Source organism: Cygnus atratus, chromosome 3, assembly GCF_013377495.2.
Source record: "Cygnus atratus isolate AKBS03 ecotype Queensland, Australia chromosome 3, CAtr_DNAZoo_HiC_assembly, whole genome shotgun sequence".
NCBI classification, from domain to species: domain Eukaryota; kingdom Metazoa; phylum Chordata; class Aves; order Anseriformes; family Anatidae; genus Cygnus; species Cygnus atratus.
The window spans coordinates 2232019-2249536 of record NC_066364.1 but is presented as its reverse complement, the minus strand read 5'-3'; the positions used below and the strand labels follow the sequence as shown (position 1 = coordinate 2249536).

The 17518-nt window shown below is 44.0% G+C and overlaps 1 protein-coding gene across 25 annotated transcripts in view; it reads right to left on the bottom strand.

Moving 5' to 3' along the window:
• The window catches only part of HMBOX1 (homeobox containing 1), a 107746-nt gene that overhangs the window by 88774 nt on the left and 1454 nt on the right, over positions 1 to 17518 (bottom strand). For 2 of the 25 annotated variants that reach the window (XM_050709652.1, XM_050709654.1), the window contains exon 1: positions 11548 to 11787. The exons of 15 other annotated variants lie outside the window; for them this stretch is intronic. The gene's annotated coding sequence lies outside the window, so the exon portion shown is untranslated. Of the gene's footprint in view, positions 1 to 10413; positions 10559 to 11547; positions 11788 to 16764; positions 16999 to 17302; positions 17322 to 17518 lie in introns of those variants that run through there. 8 more of the 25 variants (XM_050709648.1, XM_035563556.2, XM_050709647.1 and 5 more) reach the window with 8 other exon arrangements.

Sequence of the window (17518 nt, the reverse complement as noted above, 5' to 3'; positions counted from 1 at the left end):
GTCTGAATGAGGAGTAGGAGAAGACAACTGATGGGATTTCCTATCATACCCATTTCGTACAGAGCCGATTCGGGACACCAAGATAAGCGGTCAACCCTACCGCAAGCCAACGCTGAGCGCCAACGCTATCCAGCAACCGCTCCAGCCAACAAAGAGGATGAACGGCTTGAACTTTGGCCAACCCAACAGGCATTTCACAGCAAAGTTTGTTTTAAACCAAAGGAAAAGTACCTTGCAACCTTTTCACACCCCAAGAGTTGCGCTTGCTGGCAACGCCACAGTCAGCAGGGTTCGGATGCGACCGTCCCAGTAGCACCAGCGGCCAACAGTGCAAAGCCACGATGGTCTCAGGGATGTTCTCCACCCGCCTCGACTGCACGAATTGGAAGGGTTATACCAGACCTCAAAGCCACTCCAATAAATCTGCTCAACCGCACGGTCACCCTGCCTTAACTTGGTTCCCCGTCAACGTAAAGTTGTCCCTCCCCGCTCAGGAGCTCTGCAAGGCGCAGCAAGGTGCCACCCCTCGCTCGACCTCCAGCCACCACCACGCGTATAAATGAACGTGATTTATACACGGCTGTAATTTTGCACATTGTAAACTACCTACGGAGACGAGCATAAATTGCATGTACATGCAAATGCGCTCATGTGATTGTGTATTTATATGCACAATCCACCACTTGTGCTCCAAAGCTGAAAGTTTCTCCCAGCCATTCAATAAACCTTACAACCAGAACCAGACACACTTTGTTTTCTATAAAGTCTGCAACTAAACCTTAAAATAAATAATAAAAAAGGTTATAATTCATCATCCTGACATCAAATCACCAGATTGCTATTTCAGTATATCAGAGTGATGGATACAGACGTGTTTTAAGTACAGTTTAGTCTGTGTTATTACCAGAGCATTTATTGTTGCCTTTAAGACAGTTTCCTTTCAGATGTTTCAAATAACATCAACACTAATTCTTCCCTCCATTGCCTGGATCCAAGTCCGCTATTCAGAGAGGAGAAAAAAAAGAAGAAAAAAAGAAAAAAAAAAGTTTGTTCCCCCCCCCCCCACAAATCATGACTAAGCGACAGGACAGTGGATGCTCAAAACCAAGATTTCTTATTGTTCCGCACTTCTCTTTAATTTTGACTGGGGTCAGACAAAAGGTGCTACTTGTTCCTCAATGAAAATTCTGATCTGACATCAGATGCTATTCAGTAAATGACTACACACTCTCAGTTTTATATTTCAGCCATCGGAGCACATGGAAAGCTCCCAGTTCTCGTTGCGGCCCTAGGTGGTGGCAATACGCACCCCTTCACGGATGGCAGGTCCAGCGCAGCCGGGTTCACCCAAAGAGGATGGATGAAGTGCCGCCCAACCTGCGTGCTATCCACACCAGCTTCCCTTTGCCTAAGGCTAAAAGATCACGTTTCGTCCTCTCAGGAGGAAAAAAACAGTCCAGCTTTCTCAAAACAATTCCCTGGGCCACCTTGTATCCCGCTAACACAGATGCATGCAAGCGGCAGAGTGATAAAATCATTAACTCTTTCAGTAGAACTTCTTCTTAGCTAAAAATATTGATTTAAAAGAACTGTTTCCCTTCAATTTATACTCCCCAGACAATGCTGGGAAGCACCAAGTCCCAAACATTTGGGTTTGCTGCAGTTATTTCCCGGGGCACCTCCTAATCCCCTGCAGGCCACCAGCTCCCCCTGACCCCATCATAAGTGCCCTTCTGCCAGCCCCTTTTTCGTGTCCTTTCTGTAAGAATACTACCACAGATTCTTCGGAGTATTTATAAATGGGACTCTTCTCATCAACCACACAAGCTAGGAAGCCCCCACCGTTTCTGCTGACTTCACTTCAGGTGTAAGCTCATACGCAAGAGGTCCCAGGTATGAGTCTGTAAATACAGATATACGTATTAACGAAGCACTCGATAAGCAATGGTGCAAAATGAGGCCTTAATTCCACCGAGCACGAAAGCACGAGAGTAACCCCAGGAAATGTGACTGTACATATTCCCACAAATAATCTCAGCCTGGGTCCTGACACTAATACAAGAACACAGCCATATGGAGCTTGAAATCTTCCCCCAGAGAAGCAACTTTGCGAGAGCAGAACGAAGGAAATATAACGTGGAGAAAAACACCCTTGTAGCTTTGCTTGCTATTCAAACCAGGCTGATTAATCTTTAAGATCTAGCAGCTTTTCAGATTTTTGCCTTCCCTCCCTTCTCCTTCTTTTTAACAGGGCTTTAAAGTAACACCATACAGGGCTAAACTACATCCAGGACTTGCATACACCAACCCCATCAAGCACAAAAACAACAGATCACATAAAAAAACAGCCAACTAGGACGGGTCAGAAGTGGAATACAAGGCAAGGAAGATTTGGCACGTATGAATCTCAAAGAGATGCCTCCTTACGAGCAACCCCAGCCCTTCAGAATCCACACGGCTGCAAAGCTTTATACCTGCCTTCTTGAACTGGAACCATTGGCGTTCACACCTACAAGCTTTTCACTGAAAAGCTGAGATCTTAGGTCCTGGCAAAACATGAGATTGCTGGATAGTGTTAGTTCTCAAAGCTGACACGTTTGGAAATGAAAAAAACTAAAAATTTGATAAAAGATTCCAATATTGACAGCTTGCTTTCTTTCATGCTGCTCTGAAGTATGCGGCAAGGTGGGAAAGGAAGAGAAGAGGAAGTTATTCGGAGAAGAAATATGAATGAAGAGAATGCACTTGTCAGGAGATCGCTTCTGAAATACCTGGAGCGAGGGCAGCTTTGTTCTCAGCAAGGAGCAAACACACCGAAGACAAACCATCCCCTTCCTGGAACAGCCTCAAGTACCTACACTTACTTGAGAGGTGAAGAAAAACAGCAGAGAATCACACCACCATTCATCAGGGCATCCAAGGCTGCTTTCCCATACCTTGAGTCCAATTGCACTATCTAAAGGCTGCCTGCCTTTGCTAGGACAAGAATACTTACATGAAATACATAGATGCAATACATACATTCCACAAAAAAAAAAAGTTTATACAGTAAGGAGAATGAATATTTGCTTTGATCTCAAGTTGCCCCATGAATTTTTAATGACAGCTGTAAAGCAGAAATCTTTGGACAGAAATCAGCAGCGGAATTCGAGCACGCTGCTCATTGCAGGTTACGAAAATCCATTGCCGATACGTTTGTATCAGAACTGCTCCCAACTCCACGCAAGGAGAAATGCAAATTTCATTCAGCATTGTATTTGCAGATTATTCTCTTCAGCCTACGGCTTTCCCTTGCCCTCTCCAAAACGGAGGGAGGAATGAACCGCTCAATCTGTTTTGTCATCTCTGCTCCTATTAGCGGAGATGATGCGAAGTTCAGGTATTGCTGTCCTCTCATTTCGTATTTCACTGCAAAGACGTCTTGATCTTTTTTTTTCCTTCCCCTACAGAGAAACTGCTAAACTAAAAGTACAAAAGAAAACACTTTTCTACTACGCACCACAAATAAGACTACAGTTTCTAGTTCAAGCGCAAAGGGACAAAGATACCGAAATGTTTTTATATGCATACATTAAGATAAAAGCAGGAAAGATTAACATCTGGAGAATGATATTAACCCTTGTGCTTTCAGTGAGGCAACTGTGGGAACCTTCATTTGCAATGCCTTCGCCCATTTAAAGAGCTAGCACTGCTATATGGTGTTTGGAGCTGTATAGTCACACATACCTGATACAAAACTAATGTTTTAGGTAAACTGAGAGGCTGTCGGGCTCCAAAACACTGAGGCTATTAAATAAATACCTAGGGAAAAAAAATACAGAAAAAGGTGAAAATCCTTGTTCAAGACTTGAACATCTCATAGAAAGATGATTGTAGTCAAAAAACAGTCTCATGTGGGAATTTAAAAGGTTTTTAGAAAACACAGTTTGGAGAGATAGGAGGAGTGTGATCCAACAGTATTGGGGGCAGACAAGAACACGGACAACTGTGGTGCAATAAGATGAGCATGAAGAAGAAAAACTTCATGGGATCTAGAAGTGCATACACTGTAGACGGCTTGCAAGGCAGGGAAATGACAAACAGCAACCACCCCACAACAAAAAGGTACCGACAAGCAGTGACAGCTTATAAAGGCATTTAATTTAAAATTTATTTATAATGATCAACAGGATCTGAACTCAGAGCACCTCGCTTCGCGAAGGCTGCCCAGCCTCCAGGTATGGGACGTTAAATAGGTGGCAAGGACTGCAGGGGTCACAGCTCGGGGTGGCCACTTGTCCAGACAAATGGGCTATTAAGGATTTAACTAGCATACACCCCTTTTGGCTGGAGAAGGTGGGATGCAAAAGCTACACTGAAAGCCTGAACCACGCTGTGAGGATATCTGCAAGTACACACAGGCTTCGGTGCTGGCCCTGTTCTGGAAGTCTGTCCTCAGCATCCACAGGTGTGAGAGAGAAGCAAACTCCTGATGAGACCAGCACAGCCTTTCATTTATCAACCCAATTTTAACTGAACTGACCCTCCATGTTGTTGTATTTTGCAACTCTTACATAAATCCTATCACACAGCTGCCTATATTCAGGGGCAGAAATTAGCATAGCCCTGTCATCACCCAGATCGGGGCCTGGCTTAAAGCAATGCCTTAGAGACACACATAAACCCTTATTTTTAGAAGTACCACATGCATGCAGCACTGCAGCAAAGCAGGAACCTCACTGAAGTCACAATTTAAGAGCCTACCGTGTAAAACACCAGTTAAACCCGGTTTAACTGGGCTTCTAAGCTTCCCTTGTGCCAGCCATGGCGTTAAATCCAGCAGGGCACACATCTGTAAGAGCTATAAAAGACTTCAAAAGGTCCACCTTTCAAAAGCAAGGAGGGAAAGAGAACAGGGGACAGGATGAGAAGTGCAAGGATTTATCCATACGAAACAATTGTTTTCATTTCCCCATTTGAACACATCGCTGAAGTGCTGAGGTGGGAAGGCACCTCTCAGGCCCCGTTCCCCACGCATGCAGTTTTCCAGTGCAACTGGCTCAAAAATAAATGCACAGGCACACGATGACCCACGTGGATTTTGGCTGGTTGTGGTGCAACAAATGGACTGCAAAACCACCTTTGAAGACAACCTTTCTCAGGGCTGTGAGGTAGAGACACGCACTTTTTGGCCTGGTGGCTTCAGGAACCTGAGAGAACATTGCTAAATTAATTTTGATCTGTGGTTGACTAAGGCATGAGCTAAAAAGTTAGTTAAAATGGGTTAAGCTAAGCTTTCAATTGGAAACTGTGACTGCAAAAAGCTTAAGAACTGGTAAGGAAAAAGATCAACAGGATGGGCGAGAAAGAATCCAGATGCAGCAGAAAACATTAATTGCAGCACCCCTGCTTTCTGGGCACTGCCGTCACGGACCAAGGCTCTCCTCAGGGGCTCTAAGCACACTGAGCTCAGCCCCAGCTCACCCGAAACAACACAGGAGGGTTTGGGAGAAATCACTGTCACACAACCACACCTCAGAAGTCACCGCCCATAACCCCTTCCTTTAATATTTACGAAAAAAATTACACTTGCAGCCAAAATGTACTGATAGTACTGCAAAGCGGGCATGGCCCTGAGCCTGCAGTCTTCTCTCAGAAATAATTTCCATCAGAAAACTGAAGGGGAGTTCTGCTCAGTCAGTAAATGGGGGGCATTTAACACATGCTGTTAATGAGAAGGCCGGCGTTAGGGACTTTGAGGGTAGGCAAGGAGACCAAAAGCACTTCAATCCCACCACGGAGCAGTTTCCTACCCCCAGGAGACCACCACAAGCCCTGTCCAAGCCACCACTACCACGAAGGGCAGGAGGAAGGCTGCACGTAGGAAACTGTCTCATCAAATAACTGGAGGAAGGGCCAGCAGCTCCTTTGGAAAGGAGACAGCAAAAGGCTGTCAAAAAGCAAACACAATGGAGAATTAAGTATGAAAGGACCTAGAACTCTGCTCACCTGTTAATTAAAAAAAAGGAAATTTCCTTGGTATAATTCCAGTTCAGTTCTTGTGAAAACCAGAGAGCACTCCCCCTGCCTCTAACACTCATTAGATCTTGTTTTAAGGACTCACCTTCAAAAAGCACTGAAATATAATGGAAGTTACAGATACTCAGCACTAGTTTTATTCCACACTCACAGATGTGAGCTCACATAAAACACACAAGAGCCTTCGTCAATTCACTGTTTTAATAGGTTTGAAAAATCACAGGAAAAGTAAGTAGTAAACTAACTAAAACTTTGACAGTGTAAAGGAGAGCTCCTTGAAGGCAGCTTTGGAGGGTTTAAAGAGGTAAAGCTTTGTGTTAGCTGGTTGTCCACAGGGTAAGAGGCAGAACACAGCTCTGATGTGCAAGCAAGACAGGCAAGGTCAGGGACAGTCACACTTCAGCTTTTGCTTCTCCCTTTCCATGAAAATGGCAACACTGGAAACTAAACACTCCTTAAACTTCATTTCTGCTGCCATGTAACTTGCGCATTTCATGAGGAACAAAAAAAAAAAAACAAGTCTTCTCCAGCCTACTTTTCCCACACTGTTCAGCAAAATAGGGAGTAAAAAGATCTTCAGGAAAAATCAGGATTTGTAGGCATCCTACCATGGCTGGAAGATCCACAGCCTCTCAGAAAGAGTTCTTTCCTCACAGTGCACACAAGCCATCGATAAAGGGATCCACAAAAAAACCAGCATGATGGACAGGGAGCCATCCGAAGCAGAAAACAGATAACAGAAAGGAGAATCAAAGGCTTCAAATCCACCTTTCTGAAGCGAGGTTCCTCAGTGTGGGCTGAAGGGAGGCAGCTCCATCGCATCAGAGCTGTAAGACTTGTAATATCCCAGCTGCAGCGAGGTGCTGAGTCCTTCAAGGAAGAGGAGAAGCAGAGATGGCCATCACTGCTTCCTGGTCACTGCCCTCCTGTCAGCTCGCAAATCAAACACTTGCAAATTACGAGGCACATGGAAATCACTTGTGGCTTCAATCTGCCCCAGACATCTAACACTGCGTGCCCTATCCCACCCAAGAAGCGACCAGATGCTCCATTTTTAGGAAACAGGAGTTTCTCCCCCTGAGACCTGCATTTTTACACTGAATTGAATTGAAAAGACTGGAGATAACCTCACACTCCAGCAAGGCAAAGGCCTGAAAACAGCGTACCTGCACCTCAGCTGGGACTGCTGGTCATTAGCCAGGTTGTTTATAAAACAATTGGAAAATGCCAGCTTTTATATATTATAGTTTTAATAGTCTTGAATGGTACATCCTATGCGCTGCGTGCATAAAGAGGGTATGGAAACACGGTCTGCATTTAAAAGTGATTTAGTGAAAACAAATGAATTATCTTTATTAAGTGCACTGAACCTTGCTGTGTCCTCCACTGAAAGGTTTTTGTATTTGTGAATCCATTCCGCATTGTCCCCGCCTCCCTTACATTAGGATAGGGAAACGAGCATTTCTGCATCTACAAAATCATTTGGGATCTGAATTAGTTCAGTTCACAGACCACTTATCTGAATATACTGAAATGAGGAAAATATTCTCTCTGCACTGTCAGAAGGTGGCTTACTACTTCTTCAGTCTGGTCCCACGTGCTCAGCCAGCAGTGACCACCACCACTTCGCTGGTTTGGCTTTATTTGAGACCCTGGAGGTACAAATACACTGCCTAGATTCTGTTCAAATCCGCTGCAAGAAGTGCAGGCATTGCATTAGATGTCAGCTATATAAGTACCTTACACATATATAAAGTTTAACCTATTAAAATATATATATTAAAAAGACAATTCTTGAATCCAGGTTGCAAACACAAGTTTAAAAGAGAGCAAGTGCAACTGCAAAGAGAGGGTGGAGATGCTTCACTACCGTTTTATTAGCTAACTTAACCAACAAACTACTTTTACACTTATCAAAGATAGATGCATCCGTTTGCTATTAAACGGATCTGGATCTGTTCTCTGCAACCTAGGCATAGCTTCCAGGCTCCAGATAAGCGGTGAATTTGGCCCTTCAGGGTCCGGAAGTGTCCGAGCAGAGGAATTTTAACACCTTCTTGGAGCTGTATTTAAGCTGATCATCAGGGGAAACAGCCACAATCTAAATGGATGTCTTGGTGGGCAGTAAGCTCTGTGGAGGTGAAGAGCTGTCTCCTGCCTGCGTGCTTGTACCGTGCTTAGCACCTTGGGGCCCCAGCTCCGGCAACGCTCTTCAACTGCAATCACGTCACTCTAACCTTCATCTCGAGTATTTTATCAGCGATTTACGAGCAGGCTTAACCCACGTAAGCAATCAAATATGAAGACCTAAAAAACTGGATCCCAGTTTTCCAGTTCTAGGAGCCTCGGGGCGGGCGGGGAATACCTAAAGAAATTACACGTTCCAAACCCAAAATTTTACACGGAGGAAGGGGAGGTTGGAAGGAGAGGAAAGAGATGAGCTTCCCATAGCACTGCAATGCCACAGGAAAGCGCCACGTTTAATGTAATCAAGCTCTACATTGCAGCCATATGGAAACAATTTCAGTCAATAAACAACTCCTGCAAGAAGACAGCAGAGGAACAGAAAAATCAGATACCGATTTAGCTAGGAGGCAGGAAAGCCATTGGCTGAGCTCAGAGGCTCGCACTGTAAGAAATATTTATGTCCAACAAAACAGCATACATTTTGGAGTCTGTGTTATTTGTCTTAGACATCCACTGTGCCACACCTCAGATTTCAGGCAATAGAAACAGCATTTTTTCCCTTTTCCACAGTACCTTTTCCAGCCTCCCAAATCCTCTGCCTCAGTTCTGTTCCCTTTCTTCCCCCCTTCCAAATCTTTTCTCAAAGCCTATCTCTCTGGCAGGTTTCCCACTCGATAGCCAGAAAGGAAGCAGACGTCCCAAACTTCAGATACACGCCTGACCCCTTGGCATTTTATCTGACTGGAATTTGCAGGTTTCAAAACAGGCACTTTCTCATGGAGCAAATCCTTTCAAACACCTACCTTAAGAAAAAAAAAAAGACAAAAAACTAACCTACATCATTTCTTACAGACAACGGCATTTAAAGCAGGTTTGGTTTCAGGATCCTAAAAAGCAACATGATAAATACTGCCTAACAGAAAGAGACATCCGTGTACACTGCAACATGGAGGGAGTAAAGAATCAGTTCGGGAAAGGAAAAGGGGAATTCAAGGGAACAGCCAGCAAGTGAGAAGGCAAGTTGCTATGAGTAACACAGAATTTACCTGAGTGTGCCAGAGGACTGACGCCAATATTTATCAGAATTATGCCCGTGGAACAAACCCAAGGATAATTCATAAGTGTTGCCCCAAGTAGCCACTTGTAAAGGTTAGGAAGGTCTTCACTTCCACGATGCTGTGCAGTCTGCCAACAGATACACCACAGCCTCCCCAAAAGCATTGCACTTGGGGACATTCAGCAATAAACCATCTTAAGATGTTCCTCTTACTAACCAAAGTGCCAGACTGAAGACCTAGAAATTTATATAAATACTTTTAAAAAAAAGCAGAAAATTTCTAACGGAAGAACTGTGAGCAGTTCTCCACTAGACTGGGGCAACAGATTTTCATCACACGAACTACCTTCGAATTATCAGTAATGGGAGAGGAGTTCCAGCAAATCCTTTAAGAGGGAGCTATTTTCAATCAGCTAGAAAACAAGCACTGACTTTTTGCAGTCTTGTAGGGCTTTTCTCCTTTTTTAACCGAGGGACTCTGGATCCATGCTGGGTGGATGTTCGTATTATAGCAGTGCTCAGAAAGGGGATAGAGCAAATCTGGAGCGGTCAGCTGGGTACCAGTCCCATAAATAAGTCAACATAAAACGAGATTATCCCAGTAAAGAATTAGAGAACAGGGGCACCAGTAGTGCCAGTCAACATGTTTTAATGGGAAAAGGTCTCGATGAAGGGCTACCTTCATTCTCTGAGATTACAAATGTAGCCTAGCAGAACACAGTACAGGCACAGGGCGTACCTTGGTTCGAGTGGAAATCCACATCGGCTGCTCCGTATCGACTGGTGCTTTCTGAGAGCTGTCAGTTAGCCAGTTCTTAATCTACTTCCTGGTATTGCATCATGCTAATTTTTTTTTTTTGTCACTAAATTTAAGGTCTGATGCAGTTCAACATTTTTATCACTGCAGATAAAAATCTGTGACTGACACCACGACTATTGGAACAGCATGTTATTGCGAGGAGAGGGCAGCAAAAGGAGTCTGAAAATCTGGCTTAACTGCGCTCAGGAAAAGCGAAACACAGCTGAAAACAAATTTATAATCTAAGAAATGCAAACCATAACTACCAAGGGGCAGACTTTACTAGGAAGAACCTCAGTGTGAGAGCAGGCTCACGAAGAGGATTTCCCTATGCAAAAGGGGTACCACAAACCTTTTAAACAGCTGCATAGCAGAAGAGGTCATCGCACCTTGGTAGTCGGCGTGGATAAGATGCAGGCTGGAACATTTACCATTTTTGGTTGCCACGATGTTAAAAATAAATGGAGACCATGAAGAATCACCGGATGATCTGAGTGCTGGAGAAAATGCCTCAGAGTGAGACTTAAAAGCTCAACTCTGCTTCCTTATCAATCGAGTAACTTGATTACAGAGTGTAAGTACCTCCATGGCAAGAAAGTAGGGGATACTAAAGGGCTCTAATCTTGTCAGGAAAGTCGTAACAAGAACCAGCGGCAGAAGTTGGACAAATTCAAATTAGAAATCAGCCACTTACTTTTAACAGTGAGATGGCACAAACTACCAGAAGTGATGAGTCTGAAATTACCAATCACGGACACTCAGGGCTGGAAAGCTTTCAAATTGTTTTTAGCCAAACACCAGTTACTGGTCTCAGTTTCAGAGTAAATGATTAAAATTTAAAGACTCGTGATATAAAGCATATAAAACATATCAGACAAGGCGATTTAATTGCCTGTTCTCGCCTTAAATTTTATGAATCTCCAATATGTTAACATCATTCTACTTCTATGGGTGATGAAATTAAAGAGGGAGGAATAAGTTTCAAGTTCAGCAAGTTCCCTCTTTCTCAGATTGCTGTTCTTATCGCTACACAGCACTGCTCCATCGAGCAGACGGAGCCCCCACGAAATGCAAACAGCCGGAGAAAAAATGAGCATGGCGTCTGGAAACAATGCATAGTACAACTTAGCTGAGAAAACTGGTGATGAACTACTTACCTCTCCCATCTGTGGCATGAAAAGAAGTTAGTATTAGCTGAAATAACATGTTCTTATTCTGTGTAAATACACTTATGTTATTCATGTTTATGCTATCGAGAGCAGCACGCACTAACACCCGGCCAAGAATCCTCAAATATTTTACAAACATGAAAACATCTCAACAGCCCTGAAAGGATTATATTCATATTACACGCTGGTACATAGGCAAGTCAAGAAGTTTGCCCTGGGTCATAAAATAAGACTTATGGCAGAGCCTAGGAATGAGAGCCCAGTGAGATCTCCCTGCTAGGAAGAACTTTCCTTTTCAACACTGGAGTGCTACTTACACGTCAGAGCTGCTGCATCCCAGTTGCTCAAACTCCAGAGCCCTGCCAGTTAAATCACAAAGAGATTGCTAGTGAAAGCTGGCATTGTAATCAGAGAATCTGATCATGGCAGAGAAAGTGTCCAAAATAAAGGTCAGAATAAATATCCAAGGAGAAACAGCGCTTGTCTTTTATGAACTAACTAAATGCTTTCTGCTTCCATTAGTATTACAGTACCACTGAAGAACAAAAAGCAGATTCAGGGCTTGCTTCAGAGCTCATAAGAAATGGGCAGTTCAAAACGCAGGAAATGACTATATGCTACACTTCCTAATTGATAGGACATAGGCTTATCAGAGGAATAAAACTGGCCGTTCACAATGCTCGCTGAAAAATAGCCCACAGCATTGTTTCGGCAGCAGGAGTTGTTTTATTGACCAACTTAGGAGTCAGTGGCATGTTTTCAGAAAGTGAAAAGAAAACACGGCTTCTTAAATAAGAAGTTCAGAAGTGGGGAGGAAACCAATGCCAGGAATTTAAGGCAAGCAAGATTCAGCTGGGGGTATTGAGAACCAAACATAATTAATATATTTTGCATGCCTGGCTTGCAAATTACTTCCTTAGCCCAATATTAATACCTCATCTACCACCACGGCAGTGAATAGGATTCCTATAAATTTAATCTAGCCTACACAAACCCCTTGCATGTACAGAGAACAAAAGAATACCTCCTTCATGTATGAAGCAGGTAATAAAATTTGTTTTCCTCCAGCTGCAAAAGGTTCTTATGTAGATCTGAAAACACTCATCCCACCAGGCAACTGGAAGCAAGCGCTTGCCAGCACGCTGCAGACACACACACGAAGCTAGGTCTCTGTCAAGTCACACACAGAAGTCTTTTGGTGTACGTGCGTACGTAAAACCTGATGAAGGACTACGCTTGCTGGCACGTTTCAGGCCAGCAACTGCACTAAAACCACCGTGAAATGCTGAAGCAAACACTCATCCAGAAACTCTGTAGGAGAAGGAGTTAACTGCCCTTCCCTCCATTCTGGGTGGCTGCACCGGAAAGATAAAGCAGAATACGCTCTGTCAGAAGCACTCCCCTACAGCAGTTCCCAGTTCGAAGAGCAGCCCAACTTCAGGCTCGGCGTGCAGCTTTGATTAAGAACTGGGAAAGGGAAATCTGCACACGACCAAGTAGAGTAACCAGCCCCAGAGTACGTTTTGTAATTTGTAAAATTAAAAAAAAAAAAAAAAGGCACACCAAAACAGTAATTGTTCAGCCTTTTGGTGTCTCTGTTAGCATGGTGCTGAACCACAACTGGAACAATGGTGCATGGGTAACCCTGAAATAGATCTGAAGTCCGACACTGAAAAACTCCTATTAAAGCAGAAGAAAAGCAACGCAAGAAAAAGGGGCCTCGTGAGAAAATGCATCCCAGTGGCTCTTCTGGTCTGATATTTTTCCCCCTTTCTAAAGCAATAAACTTGAGACAATAAGTGGGGATGACAAGTGTCAAACCACAGAAGTCACTGCAACATGGGAAATCCTCCCATCGCTGTAAAAAAAATAAAAAACAAACATCTAATTGACTCAGGTATTCTTATTGAGCACATTAGAAGACCAGGCAATAAATTCTGTGTATGGTTAACGTGTTAATATATCACAGGTGTAAGTGTGCAATAGGTGGGGAACAGAGGTAGCTGTGTACAACTGTCACTCACTATCTGACCTTGAGTGAGTCACTTGGCCCTCGTGCCTCAGTTTCTCTATTTTTAAAACACTGATAGCCCTGTAAAGCACTAAAAGATTTACAAATGAAGGTACAAAGTATTATTTTATCGCCGAGTAGTAAAGGAGAAGGACAGTGGCTCAGCCGTAATGAATCAATCTGAAACATCAGAGCCCTACTCCACCAGCACACCACACAAGTTGCGGCCATAAATCGATCACTTCTGATTAGGTTAGGCTTTACGATGCAGTAATTGTGATAGCAGCAGTTTCATAACTGTGAAACGAGCACTTTGCTCAGCAGCACATTATGCAGGAAGCCTGCATGAACAACGACCTTTTTGGTCAGCCCGAAACGGCACCGAACAGAGGCATCCCAAACACAATAGACATTTTTGTAAGGTTATCTATCATAGAAGCTTCTCTACCTGCTTTTATGGTCCCAGGCGAGCAGGAAGGAAATCAAACAATGCCATTTTTAAGAAAGACCAGATTTCAAGCTCGTATCTCTCTTTTCAGCAGGGGCAACGCAAAAAAAAGAGATGTTTTTCAGAGTTGCAAGATGAAATTTTCAGTTGGCCAGCAACTCTCTGCTCCTTTCTGTGGACCACATGACTGCCTCAATACATAAGAGCATTTTTTGTGCCAGCTTGCAATGAAGACCACATAGTTAATAGTTTGCAACCTCCTTTCCCCCAGAAGATCTTCAGTGTTGAGTAAGAAAATTCCTCACATGATTTCAATGAGAGGGTTCACTTGTCAGAGGCTGCTTCGAGATAGTATCATATGTCAGGGAGGTGCTGCTCAGAGGAAGCTTTCCAACCCTGCACTTTCAAGGCTCAACTGAAAGAGGAAAAAAACCACTTTGGGCTATAAAGTTGGCAACTGGAAGAAAGAAAAATAATCTCTAGATGTTATTTTTAAAATGTGGAAGCGAGCCAATTAACGAGGGGAGGAAGAAAAACTCCGATTAGAGCCCTGACAAACTCTGCTGATCACAGAGCGATTACCAGCTCTGCCGCAGACTCCGTGTAGGAACCTGAGCAAGTTAATCCCTCTACACCTTAGTTTGCCACCTGCAAAATGAAAAATAACACTTTCTTTTCATATCCTGTTATTCCTGCTTGCTTTGTTTCCCAAATTAAAAGCACTTGTCCAAACACTTACCTTTAGCATTCACGCTGGAAATTGCGTTCATAGCTAACATTCAATCAGTTTGCATGGCTGAGTGTTCAAATACAAACTCTTAGTATACTTGGCTAGCCAGCTGCCCTAATCTCTGTACGTTGCAGAAGGGAGCTTTATGCAATACAGCAATATCTGAATGCTAACCTACAGTTTGTTAGTAATCTAATAGATAAAGAACGGCTTTAGGGATATGAGTTCACCAAAAATGATCTATTTCTCCTCATTATCTCCTAAAAATCCCACTATAATCATGACATTGGTCTCACTTCATTGATAATCCACAAGATAATATTATCAGCATAGGTATAATTAAAGGGGCAATCCCACGAGGACCTGCATGCAGATCCAATGCCTGCTCCATTAAAATCAGTATGAAGTGAAATCGACTTCAGTGACTTTAGAAGTGCCAAAGCTGCATGAAGTCATCAGGAGGAGAAACAAAGGCATGCTCTTTTGCGGTAGGAACCTTAAGTTGACAGCACCCCTTCAAGTGCTTGATTTCAAAACCTGAACTCTGCAGAAGATGAAAAATATTTGCCACAGATCCCAGAGCTGCCAGGTGAAATTCCGTGCTGCCCCTGAAAGCTCAGCACAGAAATCGCCGTAAAGCAGAAGTTGCTTTCTTCAGATTCAAACGTGCTGTCATTTCATGCAGATCTGTTTATCCTCTAACACACACAACCAAACGTCTTCAGAGATGCCTTCATGAAAGAGACAGTACAGGATTTTTCACTTCCCAAGTTTTAGGTTCATCAGTTCTTGCAGTTCCCCTCCCAAACACCATATCCTAAAGACCCAAACTGCATCGCTGACATTCAACAAAGCGCAGTCCCAAAAGTTAATGCCAGAACAACTCTGGAAATTCATGATTATAAATAAAATTCAAAACAAAAAGCAAATGACAGAACTCCATCATCTTCCCGGCTCCAGATACCAAGGAGAAAACACGTCAGACACTTGCATAAACTTACAGATTATCACTATAAAGTAAATGCTTCCTAATAATTTAACTTTCCAAACACAGGACAGCCATGAACTTTTAACATCCCTTTGAAAGAGACCACTAAGATCCACACGGAAACAGCAACCTCAGAAGTAAGCTTTCTGCAGCAAACACTGGTTACTAATCCCGCGGAATTACCGGATCGCACTACTAGAGAGACGCCCGTTTTCTAGAAAGGTCAACAAAATAGAAAGGAATTGCTCCTGACTGCTCAATAGAGTAGGTACAGAGATAAGCAGGCCTCATCCACCCAGGATCTGCCTGAAGATTTCCTTACCACTCTTTGAAAAGCCTGCAGTTTCACCTACGGGAGCACTCCTGTAACACAGCTGGCAGTCTGCATACCACAATGTCGTCTAGACCTGCTCGGAACGGAGTTGGATGACACAGGAGTAAAAATGCTGATGCCTGTTCGGGTGCTTGCACTGGTGCTAAAGGAACGATAGGAGGAACAGAGTGAAACACAAGTTCCTTGTTCCCAGCCTCATGCCCAGGCTCGTCAGACAATTCTGTCAACCCTACAGAAAAAGTTGTGGCTGTCATGGGGCTACAGAATAATCACATAAGGGGGAAGAGCGTTCCCAAAGCCCAGTTTTCAGATATCAAACCCTGCTCTTTCACTGAGCTCGGCGCTCCTACAGCATGCAGATAACAAATGCACCCCTGCACTATAATATTCTATCCGTTTCCCACTTCTCTCCTACTTCCCTCCCCCCATCTGTATGTCAGAAATGTCTTCTTAGCAATTTGGAAGAGAAATGGCAAAAAGGGAGACGCAAAACACAGAAATAAATTAAGTTTGATCTCTGCTGTTGAAGGATTTGGCCCTAGCATGATGGGAGAAAAAAAAAAAATCTTAAGAGTGATAAATCCATATATACCTACTCCAAACTACACCCGACATCCCAAGGGACGCGGTATAATGGTAAATAAATATAGATGCAGTTCCTACTAATGAGGCAGGGTACAGCAAGGCCAAAGAAAATGCAATCATCTCAGGGAAAAAAACTGCACAGGACTCCTCCTCTCCCATCCATGGAAGAAATCAAATGCCAGCTGCACCATCCCAGGAAGGAAGCAGAGCCTGTACCTGATGAGCCCTGCAGAAATGAGCTAGTCATATCACGGGACACAAGCAGGCACTTCAGGGTTTTGCGAGCCCACAAACCGTCTGCACAGCACCATTCCTTTCTCCAGCACACTATATTTTACACGCTATCCTTCATGCAAATGGCAGTTTTTTCCGCCGGTTTCCTTTCCCTCCGTCCCCGTTTAGTTTGGAGCAGGGGCACGTAGCTAGCGTCTGTCAGACCTGCTCCGGCAGCCTTCTCCAGCGGGTGCCCTGGCCAGCAGCTTCATGCTTTCCTCCCTACAAAGTTTAAATCCTTCCAGCTTTAGTTCACGTGCATTTCGTACTTAAAGCCACTTATCTGTTCTCCCAACGTTACACGAGCACGAGGACAAATTCAGATACACCCGACTCCACGGACGAGCGGCAAACATGCTTACAATCTTCATTTCCTCTTCCTTCTTCCCTCCCCACCCCCAGAAAAAAAAACAGTTTTTGTCCCCAACAAGAAGGGACTAGGAAAAAACAGCACACATGACCGAGGCTTTTCTCAGACCTATTGCAAAGGGGAAAAAAAAAAAAATGCTCGCGAAGAAGTGCTCTGCAAACATACCATGAGACACTCTTAGAACAACTGAAAAAAAAAAAAACATCAGACAAAACCGGGGTTGAAGAACTCAGCTCAGCCTGTCTCGCAGACGTATTCTGCACCAAAAAACACACAAGTCTTGGATTGTTTTAACCCCAAAACCGAGGGGAACGGGTCAGCAGCATTCCCTACCCCTTCCTCCGACCAGTCCTGGGGGGCAAAGGCGCCGTTCTTCGGGAAAAAAGACCCCGGGCAGAGGCAGAGAAGCTCCAAACCTCCTCTCCCCCACCTCCTCCCGAGAAGTACCGACCAAACAAGCCGTGACACCCCACCCAAGCTCTTCGCACACATTTGGGGAACGATTTCCCTCGGGGTCCCCCCCTCCTTCCCCCCCCGTTCAACTCCCCA